Below are 7,600 nucleotides of genomic sequence, written 5' to 3' on the forward strand. Positions count from 1 at the left end.
CGTTTCCAAGCAAAAACAATATTGGCTTTTCCAAGCCCTACACTAATGATACAAGAATAATCACGGAGATGAACTTTTGAGAGTGCGCGTCAAACCCGAGACTCGAAGTGTGCGAGTGAAGTGCAAAGGAACACCATATCACACATCAAGAACGGTCAATACACTACACTCCATAGGCACCTTATGTCTTCTCTTCATTAAGGGCATTTGAGACATTTCACTTATGTTTGTAATAAGTCTATAAATAGACTAGTTTTAGGTCTTTAGTTCTTTAGTTGTTTATTGATATTGAAAGTTGTGACACTTGAACAAACTCTCTCTAGCATGAGGAGTGTAATACCTTAGTTGTAGGGCTTGGAATAGCCACCAAACTGAAATAAGGGTGATGCTAGTATGAAATCACTAGTATTGCAAAGTATTGTTAGAAACCTTGTTGCTTGAGTGGTCCACACCCTCTTGTTTCATGGTAAGAGTGTTGGTGTTGCTTTTACAATAGTTAAGGGTTTTAGTGTTTAAGATACACCTAGGTTCTTAGTTCTTGTAAGGGTTAATGTCTCACTACCTATCCCTTTCATTCTTGTAATTGTTTGTTGTTGTTCTAGTGAAAACCGTGGGTTATTGTTATCTCTTGTTGCTGTTCTTTTTATATTGTGTTCATCATGTGTTATCGCTACTATTTTGGTGTAGAAATACACCTTGTGATCCCCTTGGTATTCTCGGTTCTCTTGTGTTTTAGCTACTGTCGAGAGAGTGTTCTTGTTGAGCTCTTGGTTTCTCTTGTGTTTGTATCTTATTTCTGTATTGGGGGTTGGTTCCGCTAACATTTGGTATCAAATCTAAGGCTGGTTGTGTTCCTACACTACCAATCTTGGGCTCTCTAAGTCGAAAAATAAAAAAAATAAATGTTGAAAAACTGAAAATTCCAAAAAGAAATAAATCTGTCCATTCTTGTTGTCTTTGCCGAAATTGTGTCTTGTTATTATTTTGGGCTGAGATTTGTGTCTAGATTTCGGTGTGTTTTTGTTGTCTTAGTAGTTTCTTGTGTTAGCTTGTTGTTCACTATTACCCTTTGATTCTCAAGTCCAAGATTTGAACTCTTATCAAAGTGTTGTTGAAGGGTGGACGGCTAAGAGGTTGTTGTTGTTCATATTGTTCTTGAAGTGGTGTTCAACAAAAGGAGTTGTTCGATTTTGAAAAGAGAAGAGAGAGAGACAAGGCTTTGTGTTTGTCTTAGGAATACTTTAAACACAACACCAAAGTGGTAAAGAAACAAAGGACATCCAAAAAGCTTAGTTACTAAAAGGGTGACAAACACTTTTCAAGAAGAGCCAAAAGAGGAAAGAGACAAGGCTACTGCAAAAAGGTGTTTTACCAAATTAGTGCAAGTTGGTGTAAAGTTGATGGAAGCCTTTGACTCTTGAAAAGAGAGTCCAAACCTTGTCCACCTACACTACAACCAAAAATTCATCATTAAGGAGAGAGATTGAACAACTCAAGTTTGAAAAACATCATACTTCAACTACAACAACAATACGAGTTTAATTTGTGTGGTATTGTTGTTTTCGGTTCAAGACTTGAATGTTTGTTGGTGTTGTTGTGTGTGACGTTTTGGGACTGTTTTTGTGTCCTTTGTTGGCTGTTTTTGTGACATTGTGGATTGTTTTGGAGTAATGGAACCCGAGACCTCATCCCCTCAACCCACGGTGGACCACAATGTTACAAGTACCATTTTGGCCCTCCTTGATACTATGTCTCGTGACCTTGCTAGGGCGAATACGGGTCTTGAAAAATTTGGCTCGTATGTGGTAACTATGAGTGAGAGTTTGAATCGAATGGAGAGTCGAAGGAACTCTCGTACTTTTACTCCCGACACTTTACTTATAATGACCAATCCTCCAAGACCATTACCTAATGCTGCAAGCCAAGCTCCAAACCGAGACATAACTGCGACATAACTAGCCCTCAAAATCGAGACATAACTAGGCCCATTTCCCCACAATTCGATCAAGTCCAACAAGGACTTGGAAACCAAATACCTACACTAAAACCGAACCCTCCCATCCAAGATCCACTTAACCAAAGGCGTCAACTTTCACCAATTCAAATTCCTTCCATCCAAGCTCCACAACTGAAGCTCCGTTTCACTAAACCAACCCTCTTGACCGAAGCTCCACGTTACCAAAACAAATATGTCCATGTAGAGGAGAATGGTAGAAAGGAACATGAAGGATATAGGGTCTACAAAAATATTTGTATGATGGTAGGAGACTTGAACTGGATGATATTGAAGGTAAAGCTCAATATAGAGAGGAAGCCAAGATTCAAAATGAAGATGTCGGCCGAGATGTGTTGTTATTAAGCTTGCGGGTTCTCCATGTCTTGCGGACTGTTTTGAGTAGCTTCCTTTAAGTGGCCAGTTGAACGAGGTGAAGCCATGAATTTGTGGGCAAACAGTCCACAAGTGACCCGCAAATACCCGTAACAAGCAAGACACAAAACGACACAAGGAAGCAAACACAAACTTAATGATAAAGAAGATAGATAACTTGACACAAGGGAAACATGTAAAGTAGTAACTAAAGAGTTTATTAAACTCTAAAACCCCTAAAAAACATGTTAACAAGCACCAAGTTCGTACGATGATACAAGAGCAGAGTCCACCACTCAAGCACCAACATTTCTAACAAACAAGCAATCACGAGAGATTCCACCCTTGAATGCTATCCTAGTTACAAGTTTTGGTTTTGTGCCTTAAGGAGAGAGGACTTGGTGTTACAAAAGTTCAAGACTTACAATAATCATCAACCAACGAAATAAAGACCTAAACTAGTCTATTTATAGACTTATTACAAAAGTAAGATGAAATGACCAAAAAGGCCCTTTAATTAATGGCTTCAAGTAGGCGCCCTTGGAGTGCTATGTATGGTTGTTTTTGGTGTCAATTTAGGTGCTCCTTTTCACTTCATTTGCATCCACCAAGTCTCGGGTCCAACACGCACTCTCTTAAGTTCATACCCGTGATTATTCTTGTATTATCCTCTCCATCTTGAGAGGAATTTGTCCATAAATTCACGACTTCACCTCTCTCAATTGGACACTTCAAAAGAAACCACTCAAAATAGGCCGTAAAACATGACATGACACCAAAACAGTCCGCAAAGAACATGAGGAACACGGGATCTCATCAACACAAGTCTCGACCAACTTTTTTATTTTGAACCTCGGCTTCCTCTCCATCTTGAGATTTTCCTTCAATCTCATCTGTTTCAATTCCCATATCTCCACTTGGTGGCGGGTTCCTTATTGGTCCCATTGACTAACTCTTCCTCCATTCCCTCGGTATCCCCTTTGATCCGTATGTCTTCCTTTAAACTCTTCTTCCATCATATAAGGCTCATCATAGACTCCATATCCTTTATGTTCCTATTTACCATATACCTCTACGTGGATGTCTCAGCTTTGGAAAAGTGGAGCTTCGATTGAGAGGATTGATTTAGTAAAGTGGAGCTTCGGTTGTAGAGCTTGTACGGGAGAGTTCGGTTTTGGAGCTTGGATAGGAGAGTTTGGTTTTGGAGCTTGGATAGGAGAATTTGGTTTGGTGGAGGAATTTGGCTTCCAAGTCCTTCTTGTTGGACTTGATCAATTTGCGGGGGAGGTGGCCTACTTAGGTCTCGGTTTTGAGGATAATTGGACACTTGGATTATGACATTTTGTGGTGGTCTTGGAGGATTGATCGTTGGATGTAAAGTTTTGGGAATAGAAGCACGAGAGTTTCTTCGACTCTCCAAACAATCCAACTTCTCAACAAATGATGTCATATTCGAGCCTAATCTATCAAGACCCGCATTCATTCTAGCCACTTCACGGGAAAGAGTTTCAATCCCAGCCAAAATAGGACTAGAGCATTGTTATCCATTGTAGCCAAAAGTTACCTACAAAACACAAATAAGTTAGTTGTACAAAAGGGTGACATGGCAGCCTTTGATTGGTTGCGGATAATGACGTGGAAGCCTTGGAATGGTTGTGGAATTTGAAAAATATAGTGTTTTTCCAACTTGTGGAAGAGTGAGTTAGGTTTTGGAGGGGAAATACACAAGTTTTAGAGACTTTTCCACATTTAAAATAGGTTGACTTTCTTTGCACCTTTTGGGCAAAACACCTTTTTAAAGGGTGGTTGGCTCTTTCCTCTTTTGGTTAGTCTTGAAAAGTCCCCTTACTCCCTTTTGGTAACTAGTATTTTTGAAAGCCCTCTTTGTACCTTACTACTTTGGTATAGTCTTGGAACTTGTTTCAAGATAAACAAGAAGACTACACTCTTCCACTTGGTTTTAAGATCAAACACTACTTATTGAAGTTTCTTCTTATCTCAAGACATGAAGATTGGCCAAAAACACCAAGAACCTTCATCAAGATTTGAAGATCAAGGTTCAAGTTGAGCCTCCCAACAACAACAACACCTCTTTCAACACAAATCCACAACCACAATACCAACAACACACCTTTAAACGTTCAAATTTTGAATCCACCACAACAACACCAACAACAATTTGGCCCAACTTTTGAATCCGCACAACAACAACACAAGTAGGAGTTCAACTTATGTCTTGACTCTATTAGTGTTAGGAAAGAACAAAATAAAGATAATAACACTCAAGACACACGAAATATACCTAGATATAGACTCAAAGAACAAATCTCGGCCAAGACAACAACAAGAACAACAACTTTCTCGTCCAAGAACACCAAACTCAAGAACACAAATCTTATTGTGATATTTTAGACCTTAGACACCTCTTCTAGTGTTAGGAAACAAAGATCTTACACTAGAACACACAAAACACACAAAAATCACAAGAAAACTAGGCTTCAAATTTTGGCCTAAACACAAAAACGTGGAGAGATTACTATTTTGAGTTTTTCAGATTTTTTTCAACACTTTTTTTTATTTTTGAGTGAACAAACCCAAGATTGATCTCGTGGGAACAAAATCAATGATGTATCTGATACCAAATGATAACACACGGTATCCATAAGCACAAAACATTCCACAAGTGACCCGCAAATACCCGTAACAAGCAAGACACAAAATGACACAAGGAAGCAAACACAAACTTTATGATAAAGAAGATAGATAACTTGACACAAGGAAAACATGTAAAGTAGTAACTAAAGAGTTTATTAAACTCTAAAACCCCTACAAAACACGTTAACAAGCACCAAGTTCTTACGATGATACAAGAGCGGAGTCCACCTCTCAAGCACCAATGTTTCTAACAAACAAGCAATCACAAGAGATTCCACCCTTGAATGTTATCCTAGTTACAAGTTTTGCTTTTGTGTTTCAAGGAGAGAGGACTTGGTGTTTCAAAATTTCAAGACTTACAATAATCATCACCCAAAGAATTAAAGACCTAAACTAGTCTATTTATAGACTTATTACAAAAGTAAGGTAAAATGACCAAAAACCTTTAATGAATGGCTTCAAGTAGGCTTCCTTGGAGTGCTATGTATAGATGGTTTTGGTGTCCATTTAGGTGCTCCTTTGCACTTCATTTGCATCCACTAAGTCTCGGATCCAACACACCCTCTCTTAAGTTCATAGCCGTGATTATTCTTGTATCAACTAATGGCATATCCAAGCCCTACACTAAGGGTGTTACACTCTCAAAGAGAGAAGAAGTCTTTCACATATTTATCATACCAAAACTAAAGAGCAAATGACTTAATAGAAGACTATATAGAGGCTAGCTTATTACATAACAAAAATGACCACAATACCCTTAATGAAAGGGGTGGCCATGAAGTGTCTTTCTAACAAAGTGTGATCTCCAAAACACCCTTAATGAAGGGTTCTTCTTCAATGCTCCACAACTGTGGGGTCATTCCTCAACACATGTAGTCTCGGGTTGGCATCAAAGGTAAGTCCCCACGCAATCATCCACACATGGGTTTGCCTTATGTCATGCTCAAAATAGGTCCTCCACGCATGTTTTTGTGTCCTCGAGGTGACCAAGTCTTGAGTCTTTATGCGTTGGCATCCAATGACGTCTTCAAAAGCATAAATGGCCATTTGGCTCGTATCATCCTCCCCTTCTTGAAAAGGATTCGACCTCGAATCCATACCTTGCAAAACTAAAGAAAGGACAAACAAGCACATCTTTCTCATAGCATAAGGGTTAAGGTTAGTACAACAAATAACATCACCATGACAAGGTGGTACATACTTGAGATATAACCATAAATCCTTTGTATTAGTCATGAAAAGTTTAGTAAGAATGTTACAAAGGAAATGGCTATGACAAGTATTAAGAGATAAAGAAACTACAAAGGTCGTAATGGTATCTCTAAGTCCAAAAAGTAAGGCTACCCTTGTCTTAGGAACCATAAAGCACAATTGTTTCATTACATCTTCAAGTGGCCTCATCAAATATGGTGCCACTATTGGTATCACAGTCCACCAATCCCACATAACTTTGTCATTCAAATAAGTGGACCAACCAACAAGACCTATACCTCTACTTAATGCAAACCTGAAACTAGCATGGATGTTATCATAGGAAAAGAGGTAGTATAGGAAAGAATCAAGTGTAAAGACATGCACGGGTGAAGACTAAGCATTTAAGCACATACACTATCTTTTCTTCAAACAAATAGACAACTTGGCATCCACAAGTTGGGATTCATGAAATTTAAGAAAAAGTGTGTCAAGCAAGGATGCACATTTAGAAATATTACCCCAAGGAATCAATGACACTTTTACCCTCGGGTTTTCAAGAAGGACTATACATTCCTTACCCTTAAGAGTACTCTCATCTTGCAAAAAGAGATTTGTATCTTTAGGAGGAATGTTGTCACACCATAGTGGGTTAGCATATAGGCTATAACCTTCAAGACCAGCTATACCATCATTCTCACAACTAGGTTCAATGAGAGTGATTATACCATCTTCAAACAAGACATTATACCTAAAGAGAGCATGATCTATCCTGTGGGCAGATTTGGAACAAGTAAGTTCACTCTCTAAAAGTTCATTATCAATTTTTAAAGATGTTTGAAGCACATAATTATCCCTATGAGCCAAGCAAATATTAGAATCAAAGGGTAAGCTCACGGGTTCACTCCTATTCCTTTGATCAACATTTTCAACATCATCACACACTTGAGATTCATTAATCATATCACACACTTCCTCGAGTGTTGAGCAATTTTCACACAAAAGTTGATTAATATAAATTTCACAAGACGATGTACTTTCATTCAATACATTGGTTTTAACACTAGGTGGACTTAAATCGATCTTACAAAAAGGGTCGATTCGGTCATCAATAGGATCAACTAGTGTATCCACACCCACAACAAGTACATCATCATCAAGTGGAAAAGAAATAATAGACTCATAGATAGGCAAGATACAACTCACACTCAATGGGATACTAGCCACACAATTATCATTCGCATGTACAAAAGTTTAAGAGTTAGCTATTTTACCTTGACGTTCATGAGTATGTTCGTCTTTACCTCGGTGTGAAGTCCATCACAAGGTTGGGAAGCAATTTCCTTCGGGAATCTCTCATCACAAGTTGATTCGACAATTGGATTT

The sequence above is a fragment of the Capsicum annuum genome, chromosome 2 (assembly GCF_002878395.1).
Source record: "Capsicum annuum cultivar UCD-10X-F1 chromosome 2, UCD10Xv1.1, whole genome shotgun sequence".
Taxonomy (NCBI): domain Eukaryota; kingdom Viridiplantae; phylum Streptophyta; class Magnoliopsida; order Solanales; family Solanaceae; genus Capsicum; species Capsicum annuum.